General features: G+C 45.1%; 1 long non-coding RNA gene across 1 annotated transcript in view; it reads right to left on the bottom strand.

The window, feature by feature from the left end:
• Positions 1-2,058: 2,058 nt before the first annotated feature.
• Positions 2,059-15,619, bottom strand: part of LOC119716844 (uncharacterized) — a 31,647-nt gene continuing 18,086 nt past the window's right edge. Inside the window, exon 3 of the long non-coding RNA XR_011809308.1 lies at positions 2,059-8,055. This is a non-coding gene — a long non-coding RNA (uncharacterized lncRNA). The remainder of the gene's footprint in view (positions 8,056-15,619) is intronic.

The following is a 15,619-nucleotide window of genomic DNA, read 5'->3' as shown; positions in this document are numbered from 1 at the left end:
GATTAGCAGGAGACGAGAATTTATTAGAAAAAAAGAACAGTTGTTGAGACACAGGGTACCTTCAAAGCTACAAATGATCTGGTCTTTGCCTTAGAAAAATCACAATGGCATCTCCTTAATTAATGCATTGATTTTATGCGGAATGGCCTGTTTGCCAGGCATGTATGGGGTGTGATATACAGAAGGCATTTGCAAAGTCTCCAGGAGGAGGAACGTGAACACCCTGTCTCTGGTTCTTCCTGATAAGCAAATGTGTATAGCTGCTATGGACCTTCCTTCACCATGTGATTACTGCCAGGCCATAGTTTCCTCCAGGGAATTACTTGCACAAGGATGAGCAGAGGAGTGGACCAGAGACTTCCTGAGGTCCTTTTAACCTACATTATTCTGTGGTTCTAAGCCTGGACTTAATTGCATTGCCCTGATGCTGTGAACTTGGGCAAGTCATTTGTAATGATATGATTTAGGTTTCTGCATTCTGCCATCAAATTAGAAAATGGCATGCAGGCTCCTGGATCACATGGGCTCTTCTGAAACATTTATTTCATGGTCTCAAGCTGTGCCAGGAGAGGTTTAGATTGGATATTAGAAAGCATTTCTTCATGGAGAGGGTGGTCAGTCATTGGAATGGGCTGCACATGGAGGTGGTGGAGTTCCCACCCCTGGAGGTATTTAGGAGACGTGTCGATGTAGTTCTGAGGGATATGGTTTAGTGATGGGCTCTACAGGTCAGGTTGGTGGTTGGACTTGATCCTGAAGGTCTTCTACAGCCTAAATGATTTCATGAGTCTATGATTCTCTAATTCCTGATTTCCAATATTTTCCTTCTCCACATACTTAAAGGGCAGACACTAATAAATCTGGCTTTGTTCACCTTTCTCCAACTCTTGCTCAAATCATTAAGGCCTAGAACAATTAACTGCAAGGGTCTACATAACAAGACATCTCCTGAGTTCCCTAAATCCTGCTGGTAACACATAGGTTTGCAAGACTTAGTAGAAGGGCAGGCTCTGTGGCCTGGATGTGTTGCAAGTTGAACTCCATCCCCAGCCCTTTACAGAAACTGCAAAAGTGTTTCTGTAAGCAGCTGGGGAAAATTTCAGCTTTTGCTCACTCTCACTTAATTAAACGCCAGGATGAACTGGGTGCTGCGGAGTTACCAGAACCTTTCTGCTCCTATTCAAGCATAAAATGTTTGGTTTGGCAAACAACAAATGCCTGTCTACTTACTCGCCTTCCTTCCAGAGCCTATCTGGGAAAACAGGTGGAAAGGAAGAACAGCTGCCATCCTCTATGAACACAACTGGGCTCGATTTCCATTGCTTCGTTGTGTTTATGCAAGATTAATAATGAAACCTTCTTTGAATGTTTTTGGAGATGACAATTGAACTGACATTGGAGGAGTTAAATGTGATCTGGCCCATCTGGAAGCCTGTTCCACTGACGTTAGCAGGACCTTCAAGATTTAGGATCCTGTGGTTAGCCTTTTTCCAGAAGTTAGGTCTCGGACATGAATGTTACTTCTCTTACAAGCTCTCTGAATGGGACCAATTTCAACGTCATCGTCTGGGTCAGACCCCCAGAGGTTCATCTCACTTGGCTGCTATCTCCAATGATAGACTTCCCAAGCAACTCAGGCAACATTTTTATTTATTCAAACAAAACAGACAAAAAAATCAAGGAAATTTCCTCCATGGCTTTGACACACTGTTTTGTTTTTTTTTTTTTTTTTTTTGAAATCAGATCTTTCAGGCTCTCCATGGATCCCCTTCTCAAACAATACAGGTGCACAGAATAAGTTTTCTAACTTCTAACTAGCCACCATACTTCTTTGCAGCCTTTTACTAGCTAGCACCAGCTCCTAGTTGAAATGATAATGCTTTATGATAATGCTTTCAACTTGATAATGCTTCAGTACTGATCTCTGAATCAAATAACTCATGGTCCATGCAGAAAACTGTTACAACGTGTTTGCAAGGCAAATTTTATACTACTTTTTCTTTTCCTTAGTGGCTGGGAACTTCTCAGTCTTTTTTCTAGATTTACACATATCACGAAGCTCTGCTGGAACCAGTATTTTGTCTTTGGACCTGGCTGAAGTTCTCAAGCTGAACAGCCAAGAGGTCCTGGTGTCTGTTTAGTTCCCGGTTTTCCCACCACACCCTTTCCCAAGGGAAGATGAGTCCTTCCAGCAACATTTCATGGGGTTACCTGGATGGACCCCGGTTCACCAGCCACACAGCTGAGTGTCGTGACTCCATCACTGGGACAAAAAAAGTCAGAGCAAAGGGGAAGGACATTTAGCTAAGCAGATGGGAACATTTAACTTTGGCACGAGGAAGGGTTTCCTATGCCTAAAACTAAACCCTAGTCTGAGAACATTTTCAGCAAACGTTTGTCATGTGTGCCATCCCAACAGCTACTTTAGCGTGCTCAATGTTGTACAAAAACAGACTTTTAAGAGGCCTCTCAATTGTTGAAAGGTTTAAGGGTGTTATTGCTGAGTGAAAGGGGTCTGAGCAAAACCCTGAATGAGGGACTAGAAGTCATCCCTTCTTTTTGCCTCTTTGATGAGGACAGTGATAAATGTCAGGGGCAGCTTTTTCACATCAAGCTCTGCACTTTCTGGCCACCTCATAGAGCCTTTTCGGGAACTGCTCCTCCCTTGTGGAACATATTTATGATTGCAAAAGTTGACACTCATTTATTAAAATGAAGAGAAAAGGAAAACCTCCATATTTCTGAGCTTGAATTAAAACAATAACAGGGAGATTTGCAAATAGCTAAAACCCAATAATAAGGTGATTATAACAAAACATTTTTTTCTATAAATGTTTCTTGCCAAAACCTTTGTTTCAACCAAAAGTTTATTTCTTATTTATTTATCGTCTGAAAAGGGGAAAAGGTTGAACAGAAAATTTCTGCCAGACACATATCAAGCTTCTCTCTGTGTCTATCCATACACAACGTAGTGGAAGCCATTGAGTGTAATGGATTCATGAAAACGCATTCCTCCACTTGGTGTCTGAATGGGGTTCAGCTCAACAGAAAGTATCCTTGGAAAACTGCCTCCTTCTCAACACTCAAGAGAGCAGCTTATCACCAAAATAAGGGAAGCTGAGGAAAATGTTCCAGCCTGGCCAAAAGAAACCATTTGTTGCAGCAGACGTGGTAGCCCAAAGGGATGAGCAGGCAGAAGACAGGGTGTTGTGCCAGAATTGCTCCAAGTTTTTCAAGGCCAGGAAAAATGTTCCACGTAGTCTTGGGGAGCCATTGAACTCATGAGTGTAAGCTTTTACTACTTGAAAACAGGAAGTAGATTTAAAAAAAAAAAATAAACACCTATTTCCCCATTCCAAAAAAAAAAAAAAAGTTATTGGAAATGCGTTGTTTGGGACATTTGTTTCCATATCCAAGGAGGTTTTCTGTGTGTTTGGAGACAAACTAAGCTACATAGCATGAGACTCAAAGGAAGAACTCTGATTTATCCCTGCCCTAGGAGCATCCTAGAGAGTCTGGTGAGAAATCTGAGCCTGCCAAGTCCCTGAAATAGTTGAAAAGCTCCCCAGTCCATGGAGTGGGGCATGGGTTGTTAGGGCTATGGGTCCTGGGAGCAAGGGAGATCCTGACAGTCAAGTGAAGCCTTATCATGATTATAGGAGCAACAATGGCTTAAGAAAATGGGTGGATATTGAGACAAGGGATATAAATAGGCATATAACACACACAGCCATAATATTACCCCACATTTCTCTTCTGGCTGCTGGGGCTGTCTTGCTCAGCTCTGCTGGGCAATTCAAACAGCTTCCCCCTGCCTCAGTTTCCCTGCAAGTGTGCTGACGGCCTGTTGTGCTGAGGCACTGGGGCCTTCCAGGAGAAGTGTGCTAATTCTGGGGGTGTCCTGCTGCATTGCAATAAGCATCTACTTCGCTGTGTTTTTGAACCCTGTTTGAAGAATGGATTTGGGGGCTGCAACCAGGGAAACATCAGGCTGGAGATGCAGATACGGATCTGTGTTGTTAACACTGCCTAATAGCAGAAGTGTGGACACATGCAAACAGCAGTGCCTGAGCTCCTATCTCAGAACCTGAGGAGGGAATAGGAAAGGCTATGGCAGAGGTGTCTGTGGCTGGTGAGATGGGAAGGAAACCGCCGCCGGTGTCGGTGCAGACCTGCAGAGACCAGTCCCCAAGGATGCGGTGATCTCAGCTCCTGCTCTGCTCCTTCCCCTCCCTTTCCCAGACAAGGAATCTCCATGCATTGATCCCCAGGAAACATTCACTCCTCAGTTCCTTCCTGATGGTTTCTATTCTCAGGGAAAGCAGCAGCCCTGCCTCACCCTTTCCTGCAGCCCTGCACTCAGGAGAAGAGCATTGCAGTTTCTCTCAGCTCAGATGAAAACCCCTCCTTTCCTTAAGCACTAGAAATCACTGCAAATGTTTTATTTCTGTTGAACTCCTGTTCAGAGGGCTTTGGCTTTCACACAAGCACAGACATGGAGAGCAGAAGAGCTTTCCAGAATAGTGGCTGGACAGGACCCATATAATTTGTTTATAGTTTGAACCACATGGTTGTCACTTAGCAGACGTGGGGACAATGGGCTCAAGCTGTGGAGGAGATTGCTTTTAACTTTCCATGCAGCACGTATGGATGCATTGACCACAGATAAAAAGCACAGATACTTTCAGAGATATAGGTCTTATGAGACTTGGGGCTCCAGTATATGGGAAATAAATGGGGAAAATCTGGGCCAAGCCATAAATGTTCAACATCTGATTAAATAAAAATTCCAGCAGGGACTTGGATTAGGCTAGTTGGTGGCTTGCAAGCCTTTTGGACCAGACTGCTGCCAACTCCCATCGTTTCTTGAAAAGTGCAATGTACCCACAAACATGGACTGAACAGCCCCTCAAGACAGCATAGATCCCAGAACTGCAGCTTGGGAACCTGATGAAGTCTTGTAAATATACATTGCTGGGTCCAGTGAACATAGTATTCCCCACACACAGTGTTAAGTTTGAGATTATTTTCATTCCATCTCATAGCTTTCTTCATGATGCAACCGATGCAACAGGATGCAGGAGACATTCAAATAATTCTACAGTTCTGTGAAATCCTTGGAGAAGAGAATTAAGGCTTCCCACATGCTGTACACGCTGATGAGCTTAGATACTGCCACTTCTGGATATCTTTAAGTGCTTGACCTGCTGTATATAAAAATTTGATCAACTCCAGCCTTGGCAGTAAGGCTGTGGGAGGAACACGTAGTCTGCAGGTCTTGGCAGGGCTTCTATGCCCTCTGAGTGGCAATCACCCTTCTTGGTCTTGGATGAAGCTCTCCACATTACCTTGTATCAAACCAAGAAATAGAATTTCCCTAGCATAAAAAGAGACTTTTAAGGTCAATCTGACAGACTTGATGTTGTAGCTCAGGACCAGCTGCATTTCGCAGTGGAGGACATTGCCCAGAGAGCTTCCTGCAGTGCTGTAGCTACAAAAGATACTTGGAAAAGATGCCACCCCCTGCACGTGCAAGCCCTGGACCGATGAGGCCACTGAGCAGCCCTCCAAAAACCTCTGACAGCGGCACCCCTGCTAATGGCTCAGCACAGCCTCCAAATTACTGTCACAGCTGCAGCACCTTGCATTTCCCAGGGCTAGCAGAAAATGAGCTGTTGATGCTCAGCTGGTGCTTTTCTCCAGCTGCCAGGGTGTCTCAGACACGGCCGTGCTAGGATGTATCAGCAGCACAGCAGCTCTGACTCGGGTCCGTGGGGAGCGAAGGGATGCACATGCTCCCCGTAATAGCTCCTCCAGCCTGCTTGCTCCAATAATAGTCTCCGTGTGTGAAATTTCACCTGACCTGAACTTTCTCGAGTTTATCCAGCCTTCACCCTGACAGTTTAGAGCAGAACTGTTTTTATGCCTTGCAGTCCAGACACCAAATTGGAGCCGAAGTGACGTTTATTGTTTCAACAGTGTTATTATACGAAGATTGAGCTCATTACAAACACGACCTGTTTTTGAGCCAGGACACATTAATTTGGATAAAATACCAGCTGTGTCCTCTCTCCATATGGCCTTATCGGAAAACAAACCGGGTTAAGTTTCATTCCAAAGAATGAAAATATAATTGAATACTTGCTTCATTTGAGGAAACTCAAATAATCATTATCATCACAACGTCTCTGGTAATCACAGCGGAGAGGGGGCAGAGGTGTTTATTTCTGTGTGTAACTAAAAATAAACCAAGGCACAATTCTTCCAGGGGAACTGGAGGGCAGCGCGGAGGAGACTTTTCTCCAGTGCTGAGGGAAGAGGAAGGTCCTCCCCCAACCTCTTCAGTGCTATGGTCCAACGTGACACTGTGCATGGTGAAGCTGGTGTTTTTGCAATGTTTTCCCCTAGAGGAGACAGGGCTTGTCTTGGGGAATGCACAGAAGTGGAAATGCAGAGGTCTCGTCTCCTCTCCATCGGCACCCTGAGTGTTGTGGTTATGGGCTGAGGGCCAAGCACTGCATCCCACCGCTGTATGCAGGCCAGGCCGATCTCTGTGCAGGCCTCCAACATCATCACTGACAATCCAGAAAGGCAGAAAATTAGGAGTAGGAGTTGCTACCCGTCCCCCAGCCTTGTGCATCTGCATATTGCTGACACGGAACATCAAAGTGCACTTAGTGCTCCTAGTCCTGGGTGACTTCTGACCTCAGCTGCACTTGCACCTTAAAAATGAAATGAAATCTGAAGCATGTGGATGAGGAAAGGAGCCCAAGCTGCCATCCAAGATGTCCCCTTGAAAGACTCTGGTCCTGGCTGTGCTCCAGTTCAGGGGAGAGCTGTGCAAAGAAACTCTCAGATTTATTTTCCGTGCAGCATTGGGGGAAAAAAAAAAAAGCCAGGGCAAAAAGCCCTGAATGCCTTCAACCGTTTGTGATTGGGAATTCCCTCAGCCAGAGGCAGCCATTCTGTCCCTGACAGCTCCTAATAGATTTTTCTTCCACCAATTTGAACTGAAAGGGAGGGCCCTTCATGAGACAGAAGACAAGGCTTTGGGAAGGGCCAGTGCCTTTAGCAGCTGGCAGAAGAAATGTCCCGTCCCTATGAAGAAGAAGGTACCTCTGAATATAGATACTGAGATGATTCAACAGTAGAGGACCTATTTCAGGGTTCCTATAGAAATGCAGACAGCTGAAAGGAGTATAGATGAAATGTGAGGCACCACCCCAGCTGACGGGTGGGCCAAGGAGGACGAGTAATAAGGTCAATACAGAACGCAGGAGGAAAAGGAGACAACAGAATAAAGCTGTGGAAGTTACAACAGCTCGGCTTGGAGCTCTGTTTTTGTAACTCATTTGGGAAAGAGAGGATGTTTCATCTATGCATTTGCATGAAAAATAAATATGGCAATGATCTTTTTCCAGTAGAAGTGTTTGGGATGTGGTTTGGTTTTAATTTCATAAATTAAAAGAAATGGTTTGCTGTTTTCAAAAACTAGATTCTTTTTTTTCTACTAAAACCAGGCCTGGATTTGTTTTTTAAACCAAACTCTTCTGTTAAAAAATAAGAAGTCAAACCTTTGTTGTTGTTATTGTTGGTTTTGTTTGTTTGTTTGTTTGTTTGTCTTGTGTTGTTTTTCTGAAGAGAGATTGAAGTCTTCAAGTGGAAAGAAGTCAAAAGTCCCCAGACGAAATAAATCTACTGCTCCAGAAGCTCATTTACAATCTCAGAGATCAGAAAAATGGGTACGCAGCAACAGCTGTATGAACGCAGATCTCATCTAGGAAACCAGGGCAGCAAAGGCAGGTGACAGTTTTGAGAACGAACTTTTTTGGGCTGAAAACTGTTCAGAAAGAGCCAAGTTTGGGTTCTTTGCGAGTACTTGGACTAAAGAAATACAAACAGAAGCTTAGTCCAAGAGGAGATGCTTTGATCAAACCAGGTTTTCCTTTACAGTACACTCTGAGGTCAGCCTATGACAGATGCAGGTCCAGCAGAAGAACTCCAGGAACGGGCAGCTTTGGTGAAAGCAAGGGGAAGCTTCGATCTTACCAAGTGCTGCAATAAAAATAAATAAATAAATAAATAAATAAATAAAAACCGAAATAAATATGTAAATAAGTAAATTAGTAAATAAATAAGGAGGGAAGACAACACTGAAATTGTGGGGTAATGAAAAAATCTGAGCCAGACAGGATAATTGGAGGCTTAGCATCCAATTAATCAGTACTGCAGTGTGCTTGTCTGACCTGGGGAAAAGGCTCTGGATACAGCCATACAATAACTCAACATCCCAAAGCTTAAGAAGCCAAAACCTAAACAAAAAATGAGTAATAGCCTCATTGTTGTGCTCCGCTTCTATAATAAAACTATGGAAAAAATTAACTAAATGAAATTACAGAAAATAAGTATTTCTGAAAATTTCTGGGGGCCATCTGCAGGGTGGAGCCCATCTGCTTTCCCTGATTCCAAGACAGTTGCTGCTATTATTGCCAACGGAAGGCAGCTGACTAGAGGAGGAGAGAGAGCACGAGGGAAAGAAAGACTCATCCCAGGACGAGGTCTTCAGTCTGTAATTCTATTTGCTTGTGTGGCTTTGAAGAAGCTGCCAAGCTCCAGAGCATCTGCCTCTTCACCTAAAATGGGATTTTGAATGGATTTGGGATCTTTACTCATGGGCTGTTCTGGAGGCAACAATATTTTTTCAGGGCTTGCATTTTGGACTGCAGAGATCACCAGGTGCCCACAGCACTGCTTTCTGCAAATGCAGGCAAGTGTCCGTACTCAGCATGAAGGTACTTGGCTCCTTCTTGTGTTTTGTTGTGACCCAAACACCTTCCTAAACCAAGCTGAGGCTCCCAGGAGCCCCCAACCATTAGGTCTGTATCAAAAGAATCCTACTTGGAGGTTTGCTCTCAGGACCAGCACCCCACCTCCAGGTCTCATGTAGAGGACCTCAGTGGGGTCACACCGGCTCAGAGGTGAGTTAGAGCTCAAACATGTAGCCTGTCTCTCTGCTATGGAGTGACAGCGTCAGTTCAGCATCAGAGATTTCCAACCCAATCTACAGAGTCAGCCAAAATGAGTTGTTTTCAACAGCGCATTTGGGTTTTCTTCAAAAAAAAAAATGGTAGAATGTATTTGAAAGAAATTGCAGATATGTACATGTAACACAGACATTCTCATCACCCACCTGTATATCCAGATCTCATCTCTGATGCATCAGGATTTAATTAGGAAACACAGCTGGACCTGTCTCCATTGCAATGTAATTAAAAACCTTTGGGATATTAGATATGGAGCTGATGGAGCTTATTTTTGACAGAGTGAATGAAAATCTCCCTGATGAGGCACCTCTTCTCACCCAACAGAGCTGCTTCCTACTAGCAAGGAGTGCTGAATGCCTTCAGACAACAAGGGCCTGACCCCAAGCTGGCTGAAATCAAGGGAAATACTCAGGGCTTGAATGCTGTAGCCAAAAGCCTCTTTTCACTAGGATTACAGCTTGAACTATCTCACTGCTTATGTTTCCCCTTTGACTGCATAAGTTTGCTGGCTAATATGGTTAATTAGGAATTGGCATCAAATGCTTCTTGCCACCTGCTTCATGTCCTTCTTCCATGATATGGCTGTAGACAGGATAACTGGAGCTAAATCCTCCACTTGTACATTGGCAACACAGGCTAAAAAATCTGAGTTAGACTTTAGCCTGCCTGGAGCCCAGTGCCTTGTGCTGGACGGCAGCACGTCTTGCACAAAGACATCCAGCCCTCATTTCAAGATGCTTCAAGTGGTGGATAATCCATCACTTTCCTTGCTCATTTACTCCATTGGTTAGTCACCCTCTTCATTTAGAATCTGTGCTTTATTTTTAACTTATGTGTGTGCCGAAAGCTCTGTTTTCTTTTTCTCGCTGCATACCACCGCATTCCCCTCTGAAGATGAAAGTCGGCGACATTTCTGCATTATCCAGGTCACTTCCATCCATGGGATGCGGTTGTTTCTTTGAGGTGCATTTTTCCCTTCATGTGTCTAATAGTTCAGTAACCATTACAAATACTGCTAAAGTGGAAGCATTCGCCTGCTTGCTCTTTTCAGATGTCAACTTGGCAAGACAAAATCCCAATATTTCCTGCGTGGGCTTGGCTGGATTGAATCACTGAGTGGTGCAATAAAACAAACACATCTCACACAATGCAAAACAGGAAAACTGTCCCTGTTCAAGGCGAACATCTCTATCAGCTTATCCCTTCCCTAAGAAAGGCTGACATTTGGTTTAAGGTAGAACACATTCCTGACACACAGGCCTATGATCCGTTACAAAAGGGAGCCCACTTCCTGGATTTAGGCTAAGGGACAGGGTTCAGGCAGGGGGCAAGCTATATATGTGTCAAAATGAGCAATGTCTTTTTGGGTCACATATACTTTTGACTTCAACACTGCTTTATGTAGGCTGTAAAATTAATAGGTGGGAACTAGATTTATTTGTCCCCCTGGCCTGGTAGTTGCTTGTTAGGTTAAACTCACTGATTTCCTGGTACAAAAGTGCTTGTTAAAATAATCTCCCTGAAAATATTCCTCTGGGACTACTTTATCTTCTGAAATCAAAAATTCCTAAATAATGAAATGTGCAAGATGTGACAGACAGACTTGAGCAAAACAAAACAAACCCCCCAGAAAAGAAGAGTGCATTCCCATAAACTGTTTGGGGAATTCAACTTGTTTCTGCTATTTTGTAATAAGTGCCAGCATCTGTCCTCCATGCAGAAACACTCTCATGCAGAAGTCACCTGTTTCTCTTTTCTTTGCTAGGCTTCGTTCTGCCCTTCTCGTTGATCTAAGTTTCTCTATGGTGTAATTCCCATCAGGTCTACCTGGTTTGGATTGGTCCTCAGTCACACCATTTCCAAATTAGCTGAACAAGTCACTCCCATACTAGCAGCAAGATCTCTAGGCTCAACAGGGCACTTTTTCTATGTTTTCTGTGATGCCGCCTCCCAAAGCATCATTTCATAGAGCCACAGAATTATAGGATGTCCTGAGTTGGAATGGACTCATTAGGATTACTGAGTCCAACTCCTGGTTTTGCACAGGACCACCCCAAAATCTGACCCTACATCCATGAGCGTTGTCCAAATGCTCCTTGAATGCCAGCAGGCCCAGTGCTGTGACCACTGCTCTGGGGAGCCTGTCCCAGTGCCCGGCCACCCTCTGGGTGCAGAACCTTTTCCTAAGCCCCAGCCTGACCCTCCCCTGTCCCAGCTCCATGCCGTTCCCTCGGGTCCTGTCGCTGTCCCCAGAGAGCAGAGCTCAGCGCCTGCCCCTCTGCTCCCCTCGTGAGGGAGCTGCAGGCCGCCATGAGGCCTCCCCTCGGCCTGCTCTGCTCTGGGCTGAGCAAACCAAGGGACTTCAGCCTCTCCTCACACATTTAGACTCTTCACCACCTTCATAGCCCTCCTTTGGATACTCTCTAATAGTTTCATGTCCTTCTTATACTGTGGCAATGCAAACTGCACCCAGTACTTGAGGTGAAGCCACACCAGCACAGAGCAGAGCAGGCTGATCCCTCCCCACAGGGCAGTGCTGTGCCTGATGCACCCTAGGACACAGCTGGCCCTTCTGGCTGCCAGATCACACTGCTGGCTCGCATTTAACTTGCCATCAACCACAATCCCCAAATCTATTTCCACGGGGTTGCTCTCTATCCCCTCATTCCCTGCTTATTTGTGCTTGTTTGCTGCTTAACTACAAATCTCAGCCCATACATGAAGATGCCAGCCCTATGTCTCCTTACCTTTCCCAGTATCCTACCACCATCCTACCATCCAACCTCAAAACAGCTTTCATCTACCTTCCTTTTTACCTACCTCCACTCTCTTTATGACATCTTTCTCCTCCCATACAGCACAACTCACACAGACTGATACGAACCTCTGTCTTTTGCCACTGAAAGCATAGCTCCATCTTATCTATCAGCCTCCTTCCCTTCTCCAGTCTTGGTTCTGTCCCCATGTCGTAACCCAGACGTAGCACTGGGGAGCCCAGTGGGGCTGGTGGGGGCTGAGGAAGATGTCTGCACTCACCAGCAAGGGGCTTCCAGCCAGGGAGACCTTGTGAGGTCAAATTTGCCTCTGAATTAGGAAGCTGCCACCGGCAGGTGCCCCTTGGACATGGTTCTCTGCAGATGGACAAACTGTCTGGGAGTCTGAGCATGGTCAGCATGTAGATTTAGTCCCATTCCCTCCTCCATCAAGGGTGACTTGACCCCTTCATCTCTAAGCACTAAGGATTTCCTCCATTAGTGCACTGCAGTGGGGAGCAGCAGAGCAGCCTCAGCACCCAGGCCTTGAGTCAGCATCTCTGTATGGCCCTACTAGTGGCTATGCATTTTTAACATCTCTAGATCTGCTTGTATTTTTTTAGGTTTTTGCTTTGTTTTGGCTGTTTGCTTTTTTTATTTGTCTGTTTGATTTTTTTTCCCCTCAGCAGCTGAAGTGTGCATATGAGACAGGAAGAGAGCACCCTGGGATTCTTGCTGCAGCTGAGGCTGCACAAGCTCATCACACTGCAAAACCGTGCCTGTGCCTCTCAGCCCTGCCTTCGTCCCTCCTCCCCTTCCCTGTCTCACTGCAGCTCTGAGCAGGCTGCCTGTCAGTCTACACTCCCGCACCCCCTCCTACCTCCTCCAGGTGTGGGTACTTGACTGCAATCAAATACTCTCTCCAGTAAAAGGTGGTGGAGAGATTTCATTATGGGCTAGAGCTGTGGTGCTTGGGGACCTGCTTGCACAATGGGAGCTTTGTGTGGCTGCGTTATTCTGCTGCCAGAGGAAGAAGCCTGGAGTGCTGGAAGATGCTCGTGTGTGCTGGGAACTCATAGGTGAGAGTGCAAAGGGCATGTCCCTAATGTGACCGTGTGGAGGGCTGTGGAGAGAGGGAAAGGAGCTCATGTGTTCTCCAGGGACTGCCTGTCTTTACCTAATAACAGAGATTGAGGAGCTGGTTTGAGCTACCCAGACATTACATCAGCTTGTGGCCTCCCTCCCATTGGTCCCCGTGCTTTAGCCCCTTTAATTCGGCAGCGTATCCTTACAGTCACCTTAGTGTCCCGACCCATGAATCATGTTTGTGTCATTTCCCTCAAAGTGGGGAAGGGCAAAACCATTCAAGGAAAAACTCTGCATCTCTTCTGGTTGGTGAGGTTAATGTTGCAGGCAGAGGAAGCTTTCTTTGAGGGGATGTCAGTGCTTTTCTTTTCTTCTTTCTTTTTTTTTTTTTTTTCTCCTATTTTTGGGCTTCCCCATAAGACCCCTTTTCCTGGTAAATCAAACCTCTGTCTCTACCTATATGAGATTAGATCCAGCTGCACTAAACAGGATCAAATTGTGTACCCTGAAAGCACATGTGAAGGATAAGCTCTGTCCCAAAGAGCTCTCACTCTACCCAGACAGAGGAACAGAATATCCTACCCCTCCAGGGTGGGAACCAAACCACAGAGAGATCTGTGCTGAGATTATGGCATAATTTACAGCCTGTACACAAGTAAGCAAATAAGCCAAAGGGTTGCCCCAGGGTCCTTCAGTGAAGAGAGATGGTCTGAATCACGTTGTAATTTTCCTGCCTCTCTCAGCAATGGGATTCCTAATTCAGGGAGCTAATATCCTCTAGATAGGATGACTGTGATCTTGATGACTTCTCCAGGGTCACTCAGTTAGTAGGAATCTTCTTAAAAGTCAAATCACTATCCTTTGTCCAAAGCGACAATGAGACAATTCCAATAATTTCTGAGCACCCTCTGTCCCCCCACCCCCTTAAAGCTGCAATCTGAAAACCCCCAACGTTGAAGGAGAACCAGCTTCTCTGGATCATGTGGAATAGTTTCTGTCACTTATAGCCATAGAAAAGGATTTGAAACGATTACCCAAGTGTGTTTTTAAGGTTTAAAAATACGAAGGCTAAGAAAAAGAAACAAATAAGAAATTATAATCTTTCCCTAAGGTCTTGTGGTTTGGGAAGAAGGAGAGGGCTCACTTCAGTGCTTTGTCTTCTGGACAGATCATTTTTTCCTGTCCTCTTCCCTACCCGTAAGAAAAATCCTCTGTGTAGGATAAAACAAAGAAGCATTTGCCTCCAGCTTTCTTCTAGACAGTCTCATTGCCCAGACCCTTTGTGAGCATCCATCAGGCTTAGCTAATACTAAATCCTTGTCATTACATAGACACACAGAAAAAAAATAATTCAACACAAAGAGATTAGATCTCAGTGTATCTTGGTGCCCAGAAATGGCAAATTTGGCATAGTTACATTATATTTGACACAATGCACAAGAACTGAACTGCATTGAACTGAAAGCTTAACTCTCATTTTTCAAATGGTTTGTCTTGGGCTGGGTGCTTCTTCCAATCTGGCCCAGCTCTGGCTGACCATTCAGGAAGATCTGATGCTTTAAAGCAACATCTGTTTACAACAACAGCGTCTTCAGATCCAAACAACTCCTGATTACTTTCACATTTCTGATATAGATAGAGCAGCTCAGAAGCTTTGGTCTCAAGGTTCCCAGAACATCCTCCTCAAAGGACATCATTTGGAGGTAATTGTAGGGCTGTTGTTGTAAACAGTTTCTCTGAAAGCTCCCAACAAAGCAAGAATCCCTTATTGAAAACACTCCATCCAGACAGTGTTGTTTGTCAGTGATGAGCTGCAGGGATGCTGGATCCCTGGCCCTCTTATAATCTTCAGCGGTCACGAACCAGGCCACTTGGAAGGATCTGTTTGAATCGGGGGGACTTCCAAGAGGAATCAAAAAAATCACGCCAGGAGTGCAGCCTGTTCCATTTATTCCACTTTCCCTTGCTAATGAGGGTGATCTGTGCAAAACATGAGGCCCCAGAAGGGGCTGACATGCAGTCTTAAGGGCCAGCTTTTAAAAGGGCTTGCGGTGCTGAACTTTCATTGCAGTATGGGGTTAAGGAAGGACATATGCTAGGAGAGCAGCCACTGCAGGCTTTTTCTTTACCGAGAGAAGAGAGATCAACGCCTTCAAAGCTGATCTGTTCTACCTGTTATAGGATGTGGTAATCTGCCCTAAAAAAACAGCCAGAGCAAACAGGCTCACAGTTTAGGTACCTCTATAAGGTGTCTGTGGTTAGCCAAGAGGACTCCAAGCCCTGGCAATTAGAAGTGCTTTTAAGGAACTGTCCTAAAACCAGCCAGCAGCTGGACCACACCAATTAACTTGTCCTGTGGACCAGCAATAAAGAAGGGGAGTAACCCCCCGGTGTTGCCAACTCTTATGATTTTATTGGACATATTGCAGTTGTCAATGTTCTTTCCATAAAATCCCAGCTGCTTGGTTCAGGAGATTGTGTGAAGAATCTCAGGTTTTATTCAACATCAAAGAAGAAAGAAAGGGGGGGAAAAAAAGTGTTCTACCCCTTGTGATTGTAACGCGAAACTTAGAAACATGAAATCAAAAGCATTCTGCAAGCCCCAAACTGGCAAACAAAGGAAAGGAACACAAAGTTAGTTATTTTTAAGCTATTCTCAGAATCTGCAAGCCAACCTTACAGCTTTGGTGGCCAGGGTCCTGGTAGATTGACATGTGGGGTTGGCAGTTCAAGCCC

Source organism: Anas platyrhynchos, chromosome 4 (assembly GCF_047663525.1).
Source record: "Anas platyrhynchos isolate ZD024472 breed Pekin duck chromosome 4, IASCAAS_PekinDuck_T2T, whole genome shotgun sequence".
NCBI classification, from domain to species: Eukaryota; Metazoa; Chordata; class Aves; order Anseriformes; family Anatidae; genus Anas; species Anas platyrhynchos.
This window is presented reverse-complemented; position numbering and strand designations above follow the sequence as displayed.